The 26021-nt window shown below is 37.3% G+C and overlaps 1 long non-coding RNA gene across 1 annotated transcript; it reads right to left on the minus strand.

Annotated features, from left to right (window-relative positions):
• Nucleotides 1-1065: 1065 nt before the first annotated feature.
• On the minus strand, nt 1066-25805 carry LOC150001360 (uncharacterized). The gene is made up of 4 exons (XR_016513024.1): nt 25710-25805; nt 19070-19161; nt 16966-17069; nt 1066-1439 (listed from the first exon to the last, which is right to left on the minus strand). It is a non-coding gene; the product is annotated as an uncharacterized LOC150001360 (long non-coding RNA).
• Between the last annotated feature and the right edge of the window lie 216 nt (nt 25806-26021).

The raw sequence follows: 26021 nt of genomic DNA on the forward strand, positions 1-26021 counted from the left end.
AATTTAGGTGCAACCCAAGAGCGGGTGTTTTGCTGGGCAGCTGTCAGGGAAGCCGTGCGCCTCCTTGAGTGCTGCCACTAGCAGGCTAAGTCGAGGGAGAAAAGCCAGCCCCCGGAATGAAAAAAAGGCAATGTTTTCAATCTGAAACACAGGGTGATGCTTCTCTATTTCCTCTAGGGGCAGGAGCGGTTCGCCCTGGTATAATCTGACCTCTCGTTTTCCACTAGCAGCCTCCTTTTACAGGCATCAGATCAGTCCAGCCAGGTCAAGGTGAAATATGCGGGAGTTTCCCTTCTTACTTGCTTGATAGTTTCCATCTCCATATTTGAAGTAAAAAAAAAAAAAAAAAAAAAAAAAAGAAGTAGGAGGCTTTCTCTCTCTCTTTTTTCTTTCTGTTTTCTAATCGTTAACTGAGTGAATGGAAAGTACCTGATTAATAAACCACAGCATTGAAAACTCCCCCTTTTCAGGTGTGGACTGTACATTGAAGCCAACGGAATTAGCTAAGCAAACCAGGAACCCACTTGGAAAATTACAACTGCCCTGGATGTACAAAGCAGGTTTTTTTTTTTTTTTTTTGTGTGTGTGTGTGTGTATGTTTTTGTTTTGTTTTGTTTTGAGACCAACAGAATGATCCAAACCTGAAAAACCGGTATTTATAAACACAATTCCACTACAGGCAATGTCCTGTAAATATGTAGAATGAAATCCAGCTCAGCTTCATTATTTATTTTCTTTCCTTAGTTCCAACTTTGAACAACTATAGTTTTACTTTTCATGGTCTTAAAGGAAAGGCCTGAAAAGTGGCTGGGTGAGAATGGGGACCTGAAATTGGAACACAAAATGGACATACTCACACTCTAATCAGCACTCTTCAGTGGCTTGGCATGTGTACAGATTACCTCACAGTCCAGTGGAATGCAGTCACCCTCAAGACAGTGCGGGGCTGTAATAAAAAAAAGTCAATCTATAATACCTAAAAGGGTCCGTGTGTGAATGCACTCTGTATTGTAAAGAAAGACTTCGACATTTTTTAAAAATATATTTTATTGATTATATTGTCACAATAGTTCCAATTTTTTCCCCCGACATTTTTTTGTGAAGCCCAGGCAAATATATGTCAGGATGCCACTTTTATGAAGTTGTTGAAGAATAAACACAGTGCCATTTATCACCATTTCCCAGTTACAAAGAGGTTATAATTCTGGTTATCAAAATAAAGTAAAACAGAATATCCCAGCTGTGAAACTGTGATTCTTGTAAGTTACGTACAAACAAGTTATCTGCACATTTTGGCCTGTAAAGATAAAAGTGAATCCTCCTCAACCCTGCAAACCATCTGTAGGGTTTTCTTACAGTAAATGGAATTAGTGGCCTAGGAACAAAATGTTTCCTTGTTTCCAATAAATGTTGTTTGTCACCACAACTCATTCTTCTTCCTGTAAGAAAATGTACAGCATTTTGTGAAGAAATGTGGCATTATCTTCCTCATGTTACCTGAAGAATTCTAACAGAAAAAAAAGTTCCAGATTAATTCCTGTCTTTATCAGGTTCTGCTGTCTTGCTTTAAAATTTCTGACAGCTAATTTTTCATCATTTGTGGTACTGAAAGCAAGTGAAATTCACAGATAGTGTGAAACTAACTTTTCAGCTATTCATTCCAGTCTTCCTATCATCAGATTCTTTTAGTTGGTAGAAAGTCATAAAATTAAAAGATTTAAGTTCCTTTCCTACTTCTTTAACCTTGTTGTCTCACAAACTCAGTTTATGGTGAGAAACGAATAAGCTATAGATGGATTGCAGGAATGCTCCTTTTAGTGTTGATTCAGACTTTTAACTAGATTTTGTCCAAATTATTGACCTCATAATTACATATAAAATCATATTTACATTTTATATAACAGACACTCCTCAAATTATGATAGGGTTATGTCCCAATAAACCATCATAAGTTGAAAATACTATGTGAAAAATGCATTTCACAAACCTAACCTACTGAACATGATAGCTTAACCTAGCCTGTTTTAAGTATACTCAGAACACTTGCATTAGCATACAGTTGGGCAAAATCACCTAACACAATAAATTCGAAGTACAGTTTCTACTGAGTTCATGTTGCTTTAACACCATTGTAAAGTTAAAAAATTGTAAGTCTCACCATCATAAGTTGGGACTGTCTGTATCAAAAGTTGGTATCAGAGAGAGCATTTAATAAGTTATTTAATAGGTTTTAAGCAAATCTTCACAAGCTGTCTATAAGCTTGCTTCATCAACAGCTCTTAAGAGATGATCCAGCCCAGCCAGTGGGATGTATTATTGTGACTATGACTTCAAGCTTCTTCCAGTGATAAGGAACATAAGCACCCACTGAAAGTTACTTTTCACTGAAATATTACATAAGTTAGTGTCCCTCATACTGTGGACTGACTCTCTCCAACATAATCACCTGCAGAGTGATTCGTTAGTTCTATTCCAGGAGATTCTGAATTCGTAGATCTGGTGTGATGCTCAGCAACATGCATTATTAAGATTTCCTCAGATGGTTCTTTATGTGCTGAGGTTTAATAACCCCTACCATAATGGGTTAATACAGAGATTCCTCAAAGGCCTCATGTGTGATCATTGACAGACTGCAGTATCAGGTGCAAAGTCAAAGAAAAATGAAATGCTTGAGTCAGTGTCTCTTCCCACGCTATCCTGTGGATGATTAACTCTATGAGATGTTACTGTTTTAAGCCACAAGACTTCCATAATTAAGTTTGGGAAATAATGGGTTAAAGATAAGTTACATTTCTTACTGGAGGATTTTCTAGGAACTTAAGTAGGCCTAAACGCAATTGGATTCTCCAAAGGAAGGAACCTTTATTCGGAGAATGTCTCACAGGTTAATTTTCCATAAAACACACTGATGAGACTTAATCCTACTTTATTAATGTGGAAACTGAGAACCAGGTTGGTGAGGAGACTGACTTCACTTCAAGAGAATTACTGAGCAGGCAAGAATCTGAGTTCTGATTCCGCTCTACCACCTCATATCAATGATGACTTTTGGTTTCAAGTAACAGTCAGACTGTGGCTGCCATGCAAAAAGAAAAAAAAAAAAGAAAAGAAAAGAAATGACTGGAAGGAAATTGGGAGCTTACAGAATCAGCAGGATGCTAAGAGACCAGGATTGAATAGGGCAGAAATCAAGGGAGGAGGCATAAGCAGTAGCAGGAAGTGGCCAGATAACAAGAATGCTTTCTAACCATCCCTTCATTTTTGGACCACCTGTTCGAGAGTCAGAATCTTGGTTGGGAATGTCTCATTTTCAGAACGGCAGTCACATATCAGTCCCCCTGGCTTTCTGAAGTTGGAGGGTGGAGAGGCAGAGCTCTTGCCTTTGGCTTTCTCAGTGGAAAATATAATACTGTTTCCCAACAAGATGACATGAAATTGTCTTAGGTTGATGAAGGGAGCTCTGAAAAGTGACGAACGTTCATTACTCACATATCCTGATTTCCACATGCTGCAGCTTCTCATGACCGTTGGATTTTGGGTAATCATGCAGCTTTAATTTCGCTTCCCTGCCCTCTAGTCGATGCTTTGGTTGGCAGCATTAGCTATCTTCATGGGTACTTTTGAATGAAACATTTGATCTGTGCACAGTTTCACCCTAGCTTTGTGTTATCCTTCCATAGCATGCAGCAAACGGATGCTATCTGAATGATTGTAGGGATGTGGTGTTTGACTTAATTTTTTAGGTTTGTAAATTTCTTTAATGACTAAGCTGCAGCAGATTCTTCGTTGACCTTTCTGTGTCCTTCCAGGTACTCTGCTTCATTCCACACAGCCAGAAATACTGGGGAAATGAAACTGCTCAACTAAGGACTGGCCTGATGGGAAGTGAGGTGTAAGTACCCTAAGCTCTCTTGCTTCTTGCATGGAATCCCTTTGGGCCTTGTGTTCTTCACTAGTGCTTCTCAAACTATTGTTAGGCCAGTTTTTTATTTCAATCCATCATGGATGGGTACTCCAAAACTGAATTACATAAAAAATCGGTGTCATAAAAGTATCAAATTTTTATAAATATTCTGAAGACTTACTTTTACTTTTTATACATTGTTTATACTGAACCAGTCTCAAACCAAGGACTGGGACTGTCACACACCACATTCTGTGTAATGTAGAGCACCTCTGCCCCAGGTTCCCTAGAGGAGTAAGTGCAGTTGCCCACAGTGATAACTGCATTCAAACATATTGTTCGTTGGCTGCCTTTCCCTCCCTCGTTTCCCCTCTGCTTCCTCGTATTTCCTTGTCCCCATGCCCTCTTCTGGAGGGACCTAAACTAAAATAGGTAATTAATGAGCCCAGAGAATACTCTCTGGTGTCCTCCATGTGCAAATTTAAATTTTATTCTTGTCTTGATATAAGGCAACCCACAGAATAAAAAGCACTAAGGCTCTAAAGTCTGAAAAATACTGTTTGAATATGCTACTTAGTAGCTGTGGAACCACGGGCAAGTTATGTAACTTTCCCGGGCCTCAGTTTATTTATTTATGTGATGATGACATTAAAATAACTACCAAAATTGCAAATTAAACACCAAGATGCCACTACACTTCTATTAGAATGGCCAACATCCAAAACACTAACAATACCCAATGCTGGTAAGGATGTGGAGCAATAGGAACTGTCATTCATTGCAGGTGGGAATGGAAAATTGTGTAGCCACTTTGGAAGACTTGGGTGGTTTCTTATAAAACTAAACGTTCTCACTGTATAACCCAGCAATTGCTCTCCTTGGTGTTTACCAAAAGGAGTTGAAAGCTTATATCCACAAAAAAGCCTGCACTTTGCCAAAACTTGGAAGTAAGCAAGATGCCATTCCATAGGTGAATAGATAAATAAACTGTAGTACACCCAGACAATACAATCTTATTCAGCGCTAAAATAAATGAGTTATCAAACCATGAAAAGCCACGGAGGAAACTGAAATGCGTATTGCTAAGAAAAAGAACTCTATGTGAAAAGGCTACGTACTATATGATTCCAATTACGTGACATTCTGGAAAAGTCGAAAGTATGTAGACATTTTTAAAAATGGTTGCTAGGGTAATGGGAAAGGGCAGTATAAATCAATAGAGCCCAGGGGATTTTAAGGGCAGTGAAACTACTCTAAAAAACTACAGTGGTAGATTCATGTCATTGTGCATTTGTCAAACCCATGGGATGTATAACATCAAGAGTGAGCTCTAATGTAAACTATGGCCTTGGAGTGATAATGATGTGTCATTGTTGGTTCATTCATTGTTACAAGTGTACTGCTTATATGTGATGTTGACAGTTGGGGGAGCCTTTGTGGGTGGGGTGGAATAGGAGGTGTGTGGGAACTCTTTGTACTGTCCATTCCATTTTGCTGTGAACCTAAAACTACTCTAAAAAATGAAGTCTATAAAATACACATGCACACACAACTACTAAATAAGATTATTTTTAGAGTCAAAGTAAGGGTCATGAACGAAACGTTTTAGAATTCACTATATACTTACTATCCCAAGGGTTTTTGCAGTGCTAATTTAGATTATTTAAATTTTGCAATATAAACAACATTGAAAATGCATAAATGCTTATTTCAAGACTTCCATATTGTCATAAAAATAACATCAAGTGTCTTTGCTTTGCTTTATACATAACTTTCCTTTTCTGGTAACCATACAATTCTTTACCCACATTAATAGATATAGTGAGCATGTCTTTATATAGAAGCCTGTAATCCTAGTGTTCTCTATGACAGTCTAGTTTTATGTCTCCTTAATTAAACAAAATTGTTCCACAGTCTTTTCAGCCTGAAGACATCCTTGTACAGTTTGATATGAAACTATATGAAAGCTTCACTAATTTGTACACGACAGGGATGACATGCTTAATACTGCCCTTTATTTACAATTTAACATGTTTAAACTTATATGTAGTCAGGAGGTCAGTAAGTATATAGTACATTTTAAATATTATTGCTCTTTTGATCAGTACTCTAAATGTACAGCAATGTTAAGAGTCCATGGCTGATTCTCCCAAATAAAGTAATCAGCAGACATTATAAAGACAACATTTCACTATTGACATAGTTCATCTGTTGAGCCATGGTGGTTTGTGGACTGATTTGCACATCATTATACAGCTAAAGGTCTTTGTGAACTTCAATAACTCACAGTGAGCCCACGACTTAACATTCCCCCTTTCAGCATTTTCTCATGATCACATTGCCTCTGGAGAATGAAGTCACTACAAAATTTAAATTATTCTAATCAAATTCACATGGTATTTTTATACTTGGAATGCTTCCATTCTCAGCCCCCTTCTCTGATTTCAAAATTACTTCATGTTTCACCTTGAAGAATGTGACCTTTTAACATAGTGAGGAAATTCCTTGTAAATTAGGCATAGGATATTGAATTTAAAAGTTCATTTAATAAATATTTAAAAATTTATTGAACATTTAGTATGTGTAAAGTGGTAAGTCCTATGGAAAAATATAAGCATCAGTAAAACTCAATCATTTTCCAAAGATAATATCTCATTTGGAAATAATATGTAATAATAAGAAAAGATGACTGAGTTGGTAAATAGAATAGCTCAGAAATATATCCTGATATGAATAATAATATAACATAAAATATGCTTTAAAATCAATGGAGCAGGAATAAATAATTTAATAAATGGTATTGGGACAATTATTAGCTATTTGGAAAAGACAATCCTTTAGAAACTTACTCTATAGAAAAATACATTCATGATGGATTAATGGGCTTAGCATAAAACTATGAAACTATATATATCATTTTTCTAATATTAGTAAAAAACGTTTTTTCTAAATGTAAAAAATAATTTAATTTCAAACAACAAATCAAAATATCTGATGATGATTTCTTTAAAGCTTAGGTGTTATAAATATTTCAGAAATAGGTAAAATACATATCTACCATAGAATATGTTTCTACAACTAAATCTGAAAACTGGCAAAGAGCATCAGAATATGATTCAAGGATAGGGAATACAAATACTTAAAACCTGGGAAAAGTTCAGCTTCATCAGTTATTAAAAATACTAATTCAAATACTGAGATGACAAGTTTACCCAAAGTGACAATACTTAGTGCTAACAACAGAGGGTTGAAATAAGAACTTATTTATAGTAGAATAGTAAAATGGCTCAAACTTTCTTGCAATCAGCTGACAACCTGTAATAAAATCTTTAAAGTATTTGAAACATTAATCTCATGTCTGTGAAATTTGTCCTCTAAACATTCAGAAATATAAGAAAATTGTTTCTAAATATGCACATTTGAGTATGATATGCAGTCACAACAAAACTGCAAATGATATTTCTGGTCATTTGAACCTTTTCGAGCTGAAGTAGTAGAGGACATCATCAAGTTTTTTAGTGTGTCCTAGGTGTTCTTGTTGTCGTTAGAGACTCTGCTGCCTAACACCTGTCTCTCATTAGCTGCTTGAATCCCATGTCAGTGAAGCGTCTCCAGTCTTTTCCTTTCTATTTAATGTCTTTACTTCCTTAGTTCAGACTTTTCTCCTCCTTTTCTCAAAATCCCAGCCATCTCATCTCCACATTACTATGAGAGGTTTTATTTTCTGAAACATAAATCTAAACTTATTGTTAAAACAAAACACTCTTATAGTTTATCTTGTGTCATTCCCCAACCCTTCTCCAGGCCATAAAGGGGACCCATAGCATCAGCTCTGAAACCTGGAATATTCTGATTCCACATTACGTTCCCAGTACCATTCTGCACGATATTTTCCCTCCCTCTGGCCAACCCCATCTACCCTATGCTCTACGGACAGAATCCTCATTTGCTACACACACTTTAACTTGCCTTTTCCTAGGCTTCATCCTCAGCTGGACATGATTTCTTCCCCCTTTCCTCCTCATTTGTACTACTTGATGGTCAAGAGTCATTTATAATGACACATCTGTAAAAGCTTTCTGAATTCTTCTAGCCATAATCTACAATGTCTTGCACTTCTAAGTAATCTTTAAATTAAAATATTTTCATTTAAAATGTAATGTGCTTTGCCCTGGCTGGTGTGGCTCAGTTGGTTGGAGCATTGTTCTGTAAAGCGTAAGGTTGTAGATTTAATTCCTGGTCAGGGCACATGCCTGGATTGCAGGTTCGGTCCCCAGTCAGGGTGCACAGGAGAGGAAACCAATCGATGTTTCTCTCTCACACCAATGTTTCTCTTCTGCTCTCTCCCCGTCTCTTCCCCTCCCTCTAAAATCAATAAGCATGTCCTCAGGTGAGGATAAAAAAAAGTAATGTGTTTTTGTTATAGAAAATGTGAAGCATATATAGCATATTCATGGTGGATTTTAACTGCTTTATTTTTATGTAGCTTTGTTCATACTGTATTCACCACTTTTGTTGTTAATATACAGGGTGGGGCAAAAGTAGGTTTATAGTTGTGAGTACGTGAAACAGTTTATTCTTATATTATTATTTATTAATTATTGTATCATTTTCCATATGAACAACAGCTTCTCTTCCATTAAAACAATTTACCTTAATGAAACTAGAACCTCACCAGTTATTTATAGGTCCTGAAACTATATAGTAATATGAGTGTCTATTATGGACACCTAAGACAGCATCAGATGCTTAAACAAAGATGTACTTACAACTGGGCAACATCAGATTTTTTATTTACATGAAGTGTTTGTTCAGTGTGATATTAGGCCTAAGACCTTTAAGAAACTATTTATAAATACTCTTTTGAGTATTAGAAGGGTAAAAGATAACAAGAGTTTGAAGAACTTAAAGGTTCATCTTAAATAATGTACAAGACATCAAACAATATATTTCTAGAGAAGAGAGAGAAATAACAACTGGAAGTGTAATTGCCGTACGATCTTCCTTCATGAAGGGCATGTTGTCCATGAACAAGTGGGAGACGTCTTTTGAGATGCTGAGATGTGAAGAGGATGAATAAGGTCAGGGAATCACTGGAGAGAGTGAGACTTCTCCATTTCTCTGAGAATCTTTATGGATACTGCTGTATTTCATATTTTTATAAGATCAGGATGGAAACTTTTGTTTGGCATCACAACATAAGCCATATTGATAAGACAGCTTACTTGTCGGCAGCTTACCTGGGGGTAGGAATTAATATTTCAGATTATGGTCTAATTTTAGGAATTAAGACTTTTATAATACAAATGAAAAATTGAATACTAAAGAAGCAAAGTGACTTAAAGTTGCTCAAGCATTTAGTGACAGAACCACTGTCAGTTAGATTTGACAGTTAGGTTTGATTTTTATTCATGAAGTACATCATGTGCCAGGCACTGTGCTAATCACTTTTTACTTATATTATCTTTTTTTAAGTTATCACCTGAGGACTTTTTTTTTCATTTGTCTTAGAGAGAGAAGAAGGGAGAGAGGAATGGAGAGAGAGAAACATCGATGTGAGAAAAAAACATCGACTAGTTGCCCGCCGTATGTACCCAGACCGGGGAACCTAGATATGTGCTCTGATCAGTAACTGAACTCACAGCCTTTTGGTTATGAGGACAACGCTCCAACCTACTGAGCCAGCTGGCCAGGGTTATTTAAATTATCTATTAATCTTCCAAACTAATGATGACCTCAGTACTTTTATTATTAACATTTTGGAAAAGATGAAACTGAGTCACAAGAGATAAAATAACATGCCCAACATCACACTGTAAATGGTGGAGTTAGGATTTAAATCTAGGAAGTCTGAGTCAAGAGCTAATGGTCTTAACCATGACCATTTTCTAGTACATACAGGCTCACACATTGTACAGTTAGCACATGAAACTTAGACACATTCATGTTTCTCTTCTATAGATGGGAAGCATAATTATGATATTGAATATTCTTTCTGGTTTTGCCTTTAATGGGAAAGAGTTAAATACAGAAAAGCTACAACTCAGTAATTATCAAGAAATTTAATTTATTAAATTAATGTTTTCCTTCAACAAATACATTTTGAAAAGAAAAGTGTAGTTTTTTTGGAATAATAACGTGTTCAGAAAAGCTTATTGTCATGGTGAGATAACACATTTTTGCCAAAGTAATTATTTTTATAATAGGCTATTTCACTTTATTTTTTTACTTCTCCACCCAAGTCATTAAAAAAAAAATGAGCATTCATCTGCTTAGTATCTGAGGCAGATGGCAATGCATACGCCTCACTGGTGTTTTTCAGGAGGTGCAGAGGCAAGGCAAGTCTTATTTGGAAGGAGATGAACCTCAGCAGGGTAACATTTTACTTACTTTAATCAACACCTTGAACTATGTAAATTATATAAATGATTTGATTTAGCTTGACTCTCCAGGAGTATAATTATAGAAATATTAATTGATGTTTTTATATCCACCTTAAGCAAGTAATGGAAAAATCTAGTGAATAGAGTTGATATTACTGGTGGAGAGGTGCATAGCAGACTGGGCCCATCATATAAGATTCAGTTGTTCGGCTTTTACTGGTTTAACAAGAATTAGCTAAGCCTTAGCATTTGCTTTCATCCTAATGCCTGCAGGAGAATGAAGTAAGAGGTTGGCACCAGATTCTTTACTTGCCAGAACAGGGCAGGCTAAGTGCAGGAGAGCATGTTGGCCAAAGGTTCTCAGTGGGGCAAGGCAGAGCAGGGTGCCAACAGAATCACCTGCCAGGATTTTCCAGCCTCACTCTCTACACTCCACCAACGTTTCTCCCCAAGTTAGGAGTCAGAATCTCCAGATAAAGGGGACAATATCTCTTCTTCTTACACCAACTTTTACACATTAGAACTACCTATGTGCTTTTAAAAACTACTGGCATCCAGGATTTTTTTGAATCAGAATCTAGAGTTAGGGATTGAGTTGGTATAAATAGAGTTAGTATTTAAAAATACCACAATATTATAGTAAAAATAAAAGTTTTGGAAATAAATAACATTTGACAAATTATTTTAATTTTTTTTTAGCTAGGATTGAGCACTACAGACTCACCTGTGTGAGCTAAAAATCATCACAGATGATTCTGATGTTCTAATTTTCATCTCCCTCCCCCCAACACACCACTTCCTTAAGTCCAGGTTGAGAACTCTAGACCTATATGATGCTGAAAAGAATTATGGGTAAGAATGAAGTACCTTATTGCTGGACCAGATATAGGTCCAAGTTTCTCAATCTCTGCATATTTTTTTTTTGTTGTTGGCGGGGGGTAGGGGAGCTGTGCTGTGCATTGTAGGGTGTTTACCTGGCATCCCTAGTTTCTATCTATGTACTAAAGGTCAATTGCATTTTCTCCCCAGTTGTGACAATCATTAAATATGTTTAGAAGTTGCCAGATGTCCCCTGGGGACATTCATGATTGAGAACCGCAGATCTAGGCAATAAACTAAAGCAAGAGCAGGCATGGGGGTCTGGGGTGGATCTGGCTGGATAGAACTAGATATACTTAAACACAAACTAGAATGCATGAGGGTTTATCTACAGCTTTCAGTTTCATCCAAAGAAGTGCCAGTAATATTTGGAATTGGCTCTAGTTATCTATTGCTCTGTAAAAAACCTCTTCAAACTTAGTAGCTTAGAACAGTGACATTAGTTTTATTCACAGATCTGAAATTTGGCCTTAACAAGGTGAGAGAACTTGTTTGTGTGTTACTGCGGTTGCCCAAATGCTGAGGGCAAGAATCATCTAAAAGCTCACTCACATGTCTGGCAGTTGATGGCTAGCTGTCGACAGGGGTTTATTTGGGAGCTATAGCTGAAAGACCTGCACATGGCCTTTCCTCGTGGCTGCTTAGCTTTCTCACAGCATGGTGGCTGGATTCCAAGGGCAAGTCTCCCAAGAGAACTAGGCGGAAGTTGATTGCATATTATTCATTGGCCTTGGAAGTCACATAACATCACTTTCACTATAGTCAAAGTCTGCCCAGATTCAAGGAGAGGAAACAGAAACCCCTTCTTTTGGTGGAGAGATGTCACTGTCACCTTAAAGAAAAAGCATGAAGGATGGTATGTATTGGTACAGTCATCTTTGGAAAATACAATCTGCCACAAAGTTGAAAAGGCAGATCATTTAGGATTGTATACTTGTAGTCTTATGACAATGCTATCTAAAGATTCTTCTAAGGACCATCTATATCAATAAGCTGGGGAATACTTGTTTCAAACACCAACTTCTGGACTTTGAAAGATTCTCACTTGGCAGGTCAGCTTTAGGCATCAGTATCTGTTTTATCAAAAAGTCCTTAAAATAATACTTATGTGCCTTGAGACTGTTCTTTGTTTATACAAATGCTTTAATCATTTACACATTTCTATTACATAGTTACATGTTATTTTCCTCATAAAACAAGGTGGTCATACAGAGAGTGCTTTGAGGAATATAGCTATTCAGAAGAGCTGCTGCAAACGTGACTTTGCATTTGCAACATGCACGTTACTTGTCAAAAGACACTTGGAAAGTAGTGTTGCTAATTGGGATTTTGTGGACATTTGATTTGTTTTAGTTTCCATGCATGTCAAAATGGAAAAAGGAAAGAGATAACATTATAGTACAAGTCAGTAAATTTGGGATTTTTTTTTTTAGTCTAGTTTTATGGTCAAATTTTATATGCTTTTATGTTACATACAAAAACTATACTTTAGGTATCAAATGAAAACTGACATTTATAATGATGGAGTTGAAGTTGTGTTAAGGTCCTTTTTAGAAACTTAAAATGATAATGTATATGGTAATATAAATTCCATTTTCAAGGAACATCATGGAAAATGTGGGAAATATAATGCTAGCACAAGACATCTCCTTAACTTGAATTTTGCTGATCAAGCAACTTCAATAACCTAAAATATTCTTGAGAAAACGGCGTGCAAAAAAGGTCTTTGTGCAATCATAGATGCAAAAGTTCATACTTTACTTGGAGTCTAACACTATTAACTTGCCTGAAAAATCTGATAGCAGAGTTCCCAGCTTTACAGCAGAGGAAAAACATCATGTTAGCCTGGGTCAGAAGTGGATGGCTATAGTCTGGCACAATGAGAAGCAAGAGCAACTGAAGGGAAAACAACAAAAATTTTAATTATTTCAAAGCAGAAGTTTGTTTTTTGGAATAGGGAAACTCCCTTTTTTCTATTTTTAGAGGTACTACTATATTACAGAAGCACAGCAACTATTTTTCAAAATGGTGTGCCCGAGTTTTGAAATGTTTGTTTTAAATATATTCTGTTTAAGAGATTTGAGAAATATTTAACAATTTTAGAAAAAAAAATTTACTTTAAGTGGTTAAATTAAATAAGGTTTGATGTTTTTAATAGACAAACTATCACCATCCATAAAATTACTTTTTGTAGATTACTTCATTTGCAGAAGATGCTAGACAATAAGTATTTCTTATTGGTATACAAATAGGTCATTCTAATAAGATATTTTCATAAAATATTGTTTTTGATAAATTAAAGCTTAGGTGTGACATAATCTAATTTATATATTTAAATTTAATATGGAAGACTGTATTGGCATTTCAAATCTATCTTTATATTAGCAAATGCTAACAATCTTGAAAGGAATGGCAGAACCAAGGGGTTGTCCAACCTACTTCCCGGTCCTGTTGAGTCTAGCTCCAAAATTCATCTCAAATGTGTTCACTTCTCGTTGCCTTTGCTATCACCACCCTTGTCCATGTCACCAACAAATCTCCCATCTGCATTTCTGTTCTAGACTTCTGTCTGCATCTTCTCTTGGCTGCCTCCAATTCCTTCTCAACACAGCCGCGAGATCAAGTTATAATCTGCTGCAGTCATGTTCCATTTTATTAAAATAAAACCCAAAGTCCTTAACCTACACCACTGGGTTCCTTCTGACTTCTCTCTCCAGTCTCATCTCATGAAGCTCCCATTCTTACTCTGCTCTGGATCCCTTGGCCCTCCCTTAGTATTTTGGCCTTTGCACAGACCGCCCTTCTGCCTCTTTATATTCTTGGCAGAGATGGCTCCTTCTTCTTTCAGTCTGCTTGAATATTGTCTCCTCCAAGAGGGGTTCCTTGATTACTGTACCTAATGTAGATCTGTTTCTCCTAAACATTATCCTCTATCACAATACATTGTTAAGTTTCTTTGTAGTTTTTATGATAAAGTGATTTATTTATTTACTTATTTATTGTTTCCCTTACAAGCCCCATGAAGGAAAAGAACAGTCTGTTTTAATGAACACTGACAATGGTGAATACTGAACACAAAGCAAGTACCTGGAATATGTATTTTGAATTAATTAATAATCAATAGTGATCTGTAAAGAAATCAAAGGTTAAATAAATGGAGTCTATAATGGCAAGTATTCATGCTAATAAAACATGTCTACATGTTTAAGAATTATTTTGGTGATTCATAGATGTTCTGTCTATATGGATTTTGAAATGAGAAGTTTGTAGAGTTCATATCATAGGTTGCCATGACTTAATTCTCCAAGCATGACATTGTCAGAATCCAAGTAGGGGATTGGAGATAATGTGCTTGATTCAACCAAGTGTTTCCTCAGAGGATAGTAAAGAGAGTGAGAATAGGATATGGAGCACAGAATTATTAATTCTAGTATTTCATTTACCCTCAAGCATAATCAAGAGATTACACCTGTAACGTTTGAAGAGTTTAGCACATACATTATATTCAGCAATGGTTCCATAGTTGTGAGTTTGATTGAATTTACCTTGGAAAGTTGTAAATCAGAAACATTTCTCTTTGTTTAGACTAGATTCACTTCGTGACATCCCATTGATGGTAATTCTAATCCAGATTATGACATAAGAGAAGTCAGTTTCTTACATCATTGGCAACGGGTGCGTGTTTCTTGAACCAGAGACCATGACTTAACTTCCTGTTTCCAAGATGGGCCTGGAATTGGGGGTGGTACATAATAAGGACACTCTCTTTCTTGAATGAATAGAAAATCTTCATACCACTTAGAGGACCTAGTTTAAATTGCTTTTGTGTAGAGGAATAGAGTGAGAAGTGGATGTAATTATATAAGCTGCTTATGTAAATACTCCAAAGTAAAAGAGACATAGGTAGTCTCTTTACCCTATACACATATAGAAATGTGATGACACAGGCAACAATTTTATTATAAAAGGCATGCACAGTAGGTCTTACATAAAATAAAACAAGAAAGAAACCTTTAGGTGGCAGCCAAGAGCTATGATTATGAATTCCTTTGTCTGCTTATTGGAGAATTTATGATCTAGTTTGAAAGTAGTCATGTTAAACAGGCTATTTAAATCATAATAATTCAGTACAAAGCAAGTACAAGAAACAGAATTAGGCCTAGAAAGAATTGGATTTGGATGTTAATATCATCAAAGAATCAACCAAATCTTAATTTTGACAAAATAACAGGTATTCTGATTATGAATATGAGTTAAGAAACTGGATCTAGAAAGATAATTGTTTGGTATTGAGTCAGAGATTGGGATGAATTATGTTTGGCAGTTCAATAATAGTTTTAATCATGAAAGAAATGATCTTTAAACAAAATGGTAGCAGTTTAAGAACTCAGAGGGTGTAATAAAAATGTCAAAACTGTCCAGATGCTCATTGTGCAATTGGAAACTCCACTCCAAGTTGACACAAGGCCCCGGAAAAAAAGAAGGTCAATGATCTAACTCATTTGCAACATCTGCCAGGAACGATGGCTTCTTAGAGTACTAATGTGTGTTTCTTTTCTGCTTTTGTTGCTCTCTGAAATGAAGGCTTATGATAAAATCCATCAGATACCTCTTTCAGTTCTTCTAAAAAAGGGGGAAAGCTGGATATTTTTTTTTTTAAAGCTTCATTATTTTGTGATGGTATGCACTAGTTTTTTCTCCCTGCTTGTTCTTTTCATTAATATGCATGTCTACTAGAAGAAACTTCTGTTTGGTTTTGTTTTGCCTTTTTTATTGTTGTTCTTTTACAGTTGTCCCAATTTTCCCCCCGTTGCTCTCCCCTGTCCCGTTCATCCCCCACTCCCTGAGTCAATTCCCACCCTGTTATCCTTGTCCATGGGTCCTTTATACTAGTTCCTTGATGAGGCCCTTCCCTTTCTTTCCCCCCTTATCCACGCCCCCCCCTTCACTGTCAGTCTGTTCCTTGTTTCCATGCCTCTGGTTCTGTTTTGCTCATTTGTTTGTTTTGTTTATTAGGTTCGAGAGAAGAAACATTTAAAACATTACTGTTAGATACCGCTTTATAGTAATTTTCTTTTAAAAGTTTTTTTTTAACCATTAATGATTAATTCTTTTAGCATTTAGATTTATGACATACCCTTTTGACAACATTTTTGGCAACATAGACTAAATTTGGATATTTGCTTCCAATCAGTCAGGACATTTGTGATGAAGTTTCTCTAGTTAAATTCTTGTCTACTTAAAGAGCCCGCATTTAACCTCAACCATAAGCACATCCAGGATCATAGAGGAGGAAAAAACAAAAGACAAACTCAGTACACATGGAGTTAACAAGCTATTTATATGCAACAAGGGAACAGAAACAAAATATTATAGCAAAAACCACACATTATTGTTAAATAATTTAAAAAAAAAGGTAAGGGAAAGTGTGATTTGATATTAATAAAGTTCCATATGGAAGATAAATAGACTGGTCATTTCTTAATATGTTCTTGGGAAAATAAACACCTTAATTCCTAAGAAATTCTATTTCAATTACTCAATGTTAATATTCTAAAACTATACTGAAGTAATATAGATGAAACAGTAGCATTGAACAGTTCCTTATCTAAGGATTCTTAACTGCATTACTCAATGGAGATGGTGATGTCCTTTCCCAGAAAACCACTTAGTATGCTGGTGGATTACAGAGCAAGCCACACAAGGGGAATTAGCCAGAAATTATTTCAGTTTTCTAACAGTATGTAATATCTTTGTCTAGGAGTAAGTTGGGCTAAAGATCTACAAAGCTGTACTTACGGAATTTACGTGGTAGAAATGTAATATTTTCTATGTCACCATGAATGTCTTCAAAATGATATTCCTGAGGCTGTGAATTAGGAGAGCTGGCTCTAATCCTGACTCTGTTGATATATATATAAAATTGTGGTCAGGATATTGGAGATATTGTGGGTTCAGTTTCATACTACTGCAATAAAATGAAAATCACGATGAAGCAAACCACAATTTTTCCCCCCCCATGCATATAAAAGTTCTGTTTATAGTTTACCGTGGTCTGTTAATGTTGACTGGCCAAGAGTTAACTCATGCTTTTGTGCCCGAACGTTGTTGACCCATCACAAGTTAACTTGTGTCTTCTTGCCCAAACATTGTTGACCGGTCATGAGTTAACTCATGTCTTCTTGCCCAAACATTGTTGACCGGTCACGAGTTAGCTCATGTTTGCACTGGCATTAGCTCTTTCAATTTCTAAAATTCAGGGTAATACAGGATATTGTAAAATCTTTCTTCATCTTGTTCAGTCGTGTTCACTTTATTATAAAAATGTTATTTTTCTTGATATCTAGGTTTTTGTCACAATTTTAGTATTACAAAAATTTCAAACATCACGATTTGTTGACAGTGAAGAATTTTTCAATGAATTATATGCAGATACTTTATCTGTCTGAGTGATTTTGAAATATATTGTAGTGATTTGGAAATTGATAGTTTATCAGAAGACAAGTTATCAATCTGATATTAGACCACCAAAATGGCAAAAAAGAAATGTAATGGTTGGTGTAATATCACTCTTCTTCAAAATCACTTTCATGTCTGAAAAATGTACATGCCTTAATTAAAAATACTTTATTGCTAAAAAAAAAAAAATGCTAACCATCATCTGAACCTTCAATGAGTTGTACTATTTATGCTGGTGGAGGGTCTTGCCTTGATTTTGATGGCTGCTGACTCATCGCGGTGGTGGTTGCTGAAGGTTGGTATGGCTGTGGCAATTTCTTAAAATAAGACACCACTGAAGTTTTCTGCATCATTTGGCACTTCCCTTCATGAATGCATGGTCTGTAACACGATATGCTCTTTGATAGCATTTACTCATGGTAGAACTTACTTTGAAATTGGAGTAAATTCTCTCAAACTCTGACTCTGTTTTATCAACTAAGTTTATATAATATACTAAGTCCTTTGTCATTTCAACAGTCTTCACAGCATCTTTACCAGGAGTAGATTCCACCTCAAGGAAACACTTTCTTTGCCCATTTATACAAGCAACTCCTCATCTGTTAAAAGTTTTATCGTGAGATTGTATCAGTTCAGCCTCATTTTCAGGCTCCACTCTGAATTCTAGATATTTTGCTATTTCCACTACATTTGTAATTAGTTCCTCCACTGGTCTTGAACTCCTCAAAGTCATCTATGAGGGTTGAAATCAACTTCTTCCAAACTTCTGTTAATGTTGATATTTTGACCTCTTCCCATTAATTATGAATGTTCTTATTGGTATCTAGAATGGTGAATTCTTTCCCCAAAGTTTTCAACTTATTTTTCTTAGATCCATCAAGGAATCACCATCTATGACACTTATAGACCTATGAAATGTATTTCTTAAATAATAAGACTTGAAAGTCAAAATTACTCCTTGATCATTGACTGCAGAATGGATATTGTATTAGCAGGCATGAAAACAACATTACTCTCATTGAACATCCCCATCAGAGGTCTTGGGTGATCAGGTACATTGTCAGTGAGCAGTATTGTGTTGAAAGGAATCTTTTTTTTGTTTGTTTTTCTGAGCAGTAGGTCTCAGCAGTGGGTTTAAAATACTGTAAACTGATAAGCTGTCATCCAGGTTTTGTTGCTCCATTTATAGACAACAAGCAGAATAGATTTAGCATCATCATATGGGTCCTAGGATTTTTGGAGTGGTAAATGAGCATTGGCTTCAACTTAAAATCACCAGCTGCATTATCCCCTAACAAGAGAGTTGACCTGTAAGCCTTAAAGCCAGGCATTGACTTCTCTGTAGCTATGGAAGTTCTATGTGACATCTTTTTACAATAGAATACTGTTTTGCCTTCATTGAATATCTGTTGTTTAGTATAACGATCTTCATTAATTATCTTACCTAGATCTTCTGAATAACTTGCTGCCACTTCTACATCCAGAGGTGGATTAAGGTCGATTGAGGCCCCGGGAACAGAAGAAAATATTGGGCCCCTTAAAAAAAAAGAGAGAGACAGCGAAAATAAAAATACACGTTAACCATATTTTATGCAGTGTAATAATGAAACCAAACTTGGTGTCATTAGAAAAAAGTGTAAAGTTGGGGTTTTGTGGGGCCCTTCAGAAGTCGGGGCCCAGGGTGCGCACCCAGTACGCCCACTGTTAAATCTGCCTGTCTACATCCGCACTTCACCTTGCACTTCTGTGTTATGGAGGTGGCTGCTTTCCTTAAACTTCATCCACCTCTGCTAGCTCTGAACTTTTCTTCTGTAGCTTCTTCATGTACCTCAGTCTTCTGAGAATTGAAGAGAGTTAGAACCTTGCTCTAGCTTAGGCTTTGTCTTAGGGGAATGTTGTGCTTGATTTGATCTATACAGACCACTAAACATTTCTCCATATCAGTAATAAGGCTCTTTTGCTTCCTTATCAGTCCTGTTTACAGAGGAGTATCACTTTCAATTTAAAATGAGAGATGTGTGGCTTCTTTCTTTCATGTGAACACATAGAGATAATTGTAGGGTTATTAATTGGCCTAATTTCAATATAGTTGTGTCTCTGGGAATAGGGAGGCCCAAGGAGAGGGAGAGGGATCAGGAATGGCCCAACAGAACAGATACAACATTTATCAATTAAATTCTCCAGCTTGTAAGGATGTAGTTTGTGGTTCCCCCAAAACAATTACAGTAACAACACCAAAGGTCAGTTGTCACAGATCACTCTAACAAATATAATAATAATGAAAAAGTTAGAAATATTGTGATAATTACCAAAATGTGACAGAGAGACAGGAAGTGAACAAATGCTATTGGAAAAATGGAGCTGCTAAACTTGCCACCAAACCTCAATTTGTAAAAATTCAGTATCTGTGAAGTATTATAAAGCAAAGTGCAATAAAATGAGTTATGCCTATAAATCATTTCTCCGGAAGCATCTTCCTTCTCTATAACGTGAAAGAGAACCAGATGATCTCTAAGTTTCTTCTTAAGTCTAAAATATTACATTTCAGGATATTGTTTTTGGAGAATAAACCAAACATTATTAAAGTAAAAATTTTATCCATCTGATGAGAAAGAGCATGGCATAGTTTCAGCAGGCATTGCCTAATGAATCCAACTCCTTATAGGACCCTGCACATAGGGCAAGAATGGTCCTGCACCATGTGCAGTGCTCAATTTGCATGTCTCTATGTCTTAGCTCTACAATTTGATCAGAAGTAAAGAAAGAAGATAAGGAAAAGTCCTCTGTACTAAAAAAATTTATATAATAGTAGTTTAATTTCTAAGTCGTGGTCTTTTTTCAGAACCTGGGGTCTTTAAGCAAGATAAAAATCTATTAAATACAAAAGCAGTGAACTGGGGAAAGCAAAGGTGTGTGAAAATGAGTGACCAAGTCCTTGATGTTATGGTACATCAATATTTTCTTATGGGTTAAAAAGACTGAAAATTTATCAATGGATGGACATAACTTTTAGGTGCTTAATTAATGTAATCTACATTAAAGTTTAATTTCAAGTATGCCCAAGCATAAGGATTCTGCCATTATACTAATGGTTTAGTTATATGTGTAGGTCTCTCATATAATTTACACAACTGTATGGTCATGAATAAATCAGATATTAGGATATATATCTCATACTTCAAAATAATACATTTAGATCTGAATGGACTATTTATCTTTATATGCAACCCACTATTGCATGCTTTAAGAAATTAGGTGAAAGTCTCTAAAGGGAAGATAAACATCCAAATCCCAAAACTTAAAAAAAAAGAAGAAAAGCAACTCAAAATGTATGCTACTTGATGATATGAGACCAGAGAAAAAAATTGTATTCAAGAAATTTTTATTATTTTATTTGCTTTATGGAATAAATAATATAAAATGATGGAAGTGACCCCCCTCCCCCACCAAACACCATAGGAAAATGAGTAGGACAAAAACCTTTGTATCCTGGTAACTATTGCTTCAAAAACCACAATTAATCCTGAGCCACATCTCTATTTTGCTGCTTGTCAGTTGACCGCATAATGAGCAAAAGTTATTTTATCTTGAGTGGCAACAAGTCAGCATGCTGGACTTGCTGATTTCAGAGTCCTGCTCTCATAAAGGTGAATAATGCCTGATCTAGACAAATACAGAAGATGGCAGATCTCATTGATTTTATTCACTGTGAACCTGGGGGGGGGGGCAAAGAAACTGATTTTTAAAAGGCAGTTTAATGTTTAAGATGCTATTTTCTGAGGCTAACTTTTCTTCTCACTTTTTTTTTCAGATTTAATGTGTTTTATTGATTAAAATATTACATTTGTGCCAATTTCCCTTCCCTCTGCTCCCCTCCACCCGGTGGCCCCCCTCCCTCCAGTTGTCCCCCCCTTTTAGATTATGTCCATTAGTTGTGCATACAGTTCCTCCCAACCTCTCTCCGTCTATTCCATTCCCTCCTACCATGATCCCCAATTCCTATATCATCTCCCTCCCTCTCCCCACTCCCCCTCCCTGTTGACCTCCCCCCAATATGCTTCCCGTACCCACAGTTCCTTTTCCACTCTCGTTGCCTGTTTAGTTTGCCTTTGTTTCATCTCCCTAGCTTCTGTTTTTTAAACCAGTCCCTTTAACCTCTCATATAACAGTGGTTTGGATCTAATGAACTCTTTCAGTTTTATTTTGTCCTGGAAACACTTTCTCTGTCCTTCTATTCTGAATGACAATTTCGCTGGATAGAGTATTCGTGGTTGTAGGTTTTGGATTTTCATTACTTTGAATATTTCTTGCCAGTCCCTTCTTGCCTGTAGGGTCTCCCTTGAGAAGTCAGCTGATAGTCTAATTGGGACCCCTTTGTACATAATTCTTTTCTTCTCTCTTGCTGCTTTTAAGATTCTCTCTTTATCTTTAATTTTTGACATTTTGATTATAATGTGTCTTGGAGTGGTTCTCCCTGGGTCCAGTCTCTTGGGAACTCTCCTTGCTTCCTGGACCTGCAAGTCTATTCCCTTCCCCAAGTCTGGGAAGTTCTCCTTTATTATATTTTCACTCAATTTTTCAAGTTCTAGTTCATCTTCCTCGCTCTCTGGCAAACCAATGATTCTTATGTTGGGCCTTTTATAGCTGTCCCAGAGGTTTCTGATCCTCTCATTGTTGCTTCCCATTTCCTCTCTCTGCATTGGTTGACTGCTTGTTCCTTCTCCATATTCCAGTTTGTTGAAATGAACTCTGGATTTTTTTCCTCACCATCTGTCTTGTATGTGGTTTTGTTCCTTTCGTTATGAATGTTTTTCGCTTCTTTCTTATCTTTTTCCTGCTCTTTTGTGAATTCTGTAAGCCACCTGATAACAATGGCCCAGAACTGAGCCTCTGACAGGTTTCTTATCTGTTCATCTGTCAGGTTCTCTATCTGTTGCCTGGTGAGCTGTGCCACCGGGATTTCTATAGTTGTCTGCCACATTTTGACAGATGCGTTTTGTTTTCTTGGGCTGGCTGTCGGGGGCAGTGCCTGTGTACGCGTCACAATTCAGCGACTGGCGCCTGTCTGCGACCTATTTCGCAGCCCTGTGGTGCTTTCTTTGGGGGCGGGGGTCCAAGATGGATTCACACAGTTATTCAGCTAGGAGACCGGGATCCGTCCTCCCGCCCCCCTGGGCCTCACTGTTCAAGGCGATGCGGCGGCCGCTCTCCCCAGCGCCGGGGTCGCGCACTGCCAGGGACTTGACCGCAGCCGGGATTCCTCGCCAGGGTCGCGCACCGCCAGGGGCTTGCGTAGCCGGGACTCCTCCCCGCCCGCCGCTCCGGGTGCGACCGCAAACAGCACTGCCCTCTTTAACTCTTACCTGCCCAAATGGCACCGCTGGTTTATAACTTCATATGTTGGGCTTCTGTGTAGTTTTATTTTCTGGAATTTCTAGTTATCCTTTGTTTTGAAGTAGTTGTATTCCTCTCTAGTTGTAGAGGGAGACCTAGCGTGTCCGTCTAAGCCTCCATCTTGGCCGGAAGTCCTCTTCTCACTTTTATTATATTCAATAAATACTTTAAATTGTTCAAATCATAATCTTTTGCACAAAGTCAGTGGGACTGGGATTCAAACGATCAGGAAAAAATAACACATGAAAGGACAGAGGAAAAGAATACATCCAGAAACAGTGACTAATAGTATTTTTAAAAGGTAGAGAAAAATGCACAAACTTCCAAGAGAAGAAAGGGTGTAAAAAGAGGAAGAATAGGTGGCAAGACTGAAAATAAACTAAAGGCAGGGAAGGACACTGAAAAAAAGGACAATGTAAGGAAAGCTAAAGATTGAAGTGGGAAGAGAGGAAAAAGCAAGAGTGAAGCCAGAAAAACAGCAAGAAAAGCGAGTGAGAACACCAGAACAAAATGGGAGAAAGGAGGTTGAGGCTAAGGGCAAACAATGGGCTGGAGAACACCACACAAAGGAGTGGACGATAAATGGAAGTGTCTAAGTGGGGGGAAAAGTAGGCAGGCAGAAGGGAGGAGGGAGTTCCCCGAGCAAAGAACTGGGGCGCCTGGCTTTGTCTTTTTGACTTGATGTCACTTGACTGCAGCTTGCAAATGGGTGTGAATTATTTTACTGGTATCTTTCAAAGTCCTGCTGTAACAGTGCTAGGAATTTGCCACTGTAGTGTGAGCCTTCACTAAGGCTAACTTCTCTTCATGTTCAATCAAAGCAGCAAGCGCTATTCAAATGGCATAAACTGGCCTTTGATAGGCTTGAAAAAGTCTGGACATTAAAAAAAGAAAGAAAAATAATCTGTTTGTTTAAAATATAATTTTATGCTCATTTGGTCACACATTAGTGTGTAGGTTTTTTCAGACCAAGTTAACTTAAGTTTAGGCAGCTTTATGAAAATCCCAATAATCCTTGAAATATGTAAATACAAATTGCCACTATGAGAATCAAGTTGCTAAAATAAAAACAAACCATCACATCACCATTAAAAAGGCCCTTTGCCTAGGTAGTGAGTTTTGAAAACTGCCTTTGGGGAAAGAACAGTCTGCTTAACCTTGTTATTAAGGACGCCAAGAATGATTTGTTGCTTACCAGGTCAAAAGAAATCAGCAGCAATTTGTTAGCTTTGAGCTTAAACTTGAAACCTAGATCTATTTTTTCCTTTTGTCTTGTTGTTTCATTTGTTCTTTAACAGCCTCTGAGAAAATTATTCATTGAGTGAAGTTTTATATCTTCAAGTTTAACTTTGTTTAGGTGTTCATTTTTGTTTCTCCATAGGAACAAACACGTTGCCATGGAAACCGAGTAGCACAAAATATAGATAACGCAGAAAGCTTTATAGAAAGAATCAAGCTCATAACACAAAGCTAACTACTAAATGTGAGTACTAGCTGGGCTCTCTAGCATCTAACATATTGGGGTATCTCAAAAAGAATAACTTGGTCCTATGGCTTATCAAATTCTGGAAAAACAAAACAAAAGGAAACTATACTGTTTTCTCATAAGAAAAAAAAAGAGGAAACCACCAAACAGATTAATTGTGGTGATTGTTTGCATTAAATAAAAAAAAGATGTCTTCAAGATTTCTTGATGTGATGAGTGCTCTTTGCACACTGACATTGTCTTATCCCACACCTTCCCTACTGTGAGGTGTGCTGAACCTCATGGTCTAGGAAGAAGTAACCAGGAAAAAAGGGGGCTGGGACCAAGGGTCTGAGGTAGGTAAGTGGCCAGCATTTCCAATCACAATATCTGTGGGGGATGGGGACTAGCCTTCTGGGCCGTGAATGATTTATTATAAGGGGTTGGAATCTGGTGGGGGAGGATATGGCAACAGGAATTCCTGGCAGTGCTATAGTTTTAACTCCAGGCAAGGGAAAGAAAGAGCTCATTCCTTTGGAAGCTGAGCTCCAGCCAGTGTCTAGCGACAGTGCGAGGTGTCAGGCCAGGTGCTAGTGAGGACACAGGGCCTCTGTTAAACCAAGGGTGGTTTAGCTGAGGACCCCAGCTGCATCCTGGAGAGTGGAGGATGTCTCTAGAGCAGACATCCGACACTGAGGACTGGGCCACAAAATTGCGGGGTGAGGGAGTGGCTGCAGGTTTCTGGGTGCATGAATGCGTGGGACACTCCGCCGGCATGCTGGATTCTGGGCCCAGGAACATGTGGTTAATTCTAGGCTCATTTAATGACTATGGATATTGCCTGGGTGCAGGAAGATCGACTAGGAGAGGGGGTGGGGCAGAGGCTGAAACAACAGGGTTTTAGGCAATGCGGTGATACTGATACAAGTAGTGATTAAAAGCAAACAAAAATCAGACTTGATTTGCCATAGATCAACCCCAATAAGAATTCTACATTTATTGCTTAATGTTAGTACAATTGTATACAGGAAGAAGCACTTACAAATCATTGGCAAAATCAGGACACTTTTCCACGTTTAGTAGTATGCTAGCTCAACAATTATTGTGCATCACCTTTAAGTAAGAAAAATAAATCATGTGACAACGACCCGTTTAATAAAAGTAACTAAATAAACTTCAGCAAAAGAGAGAGCATAAAAAATGGGCCTAAGTGCCATCTCCCTACCTTGTGACTTCCAGAGTCCTGCAGTGGCTGTTCCGCCAGGAGCTCAGAGCTACTGCAGGAAACCAACCAGAGCTGCTCAGAGGCCCATGGAGTCTGAGCTCAGGCACTGGTGACTCTTCCGCTTCCTGGAACAATGAGGTCAGACTGTGTGTGCCTCACTGCACTTCGGGGCCACGGTTCGTTTAATTTCATGGAATAACATAGGCCTCTGCATAACGTGGCATTTTTCAGCAAGTTCGAAGAAAATAAAACACAACACATTTGGTGGTAAAAACCCAGCGTCTCCCATCACTTGCATGTAAATTCCCCGTG

Source organism: Furipterus horrens, unplaced genomic scaffold (assembly GCF_987537825.1).
Source record: "Furipterus horrens unplaced genomic scaffold, mFurHor1.1.pri manual_scaffold_9, whole genome shotgun sequence".
NCBI lineage: Eukaryota > Metazoa > Chordata > Mammalia > Chiroptera > Furipteridae > Furipterus > Furipterus horrens.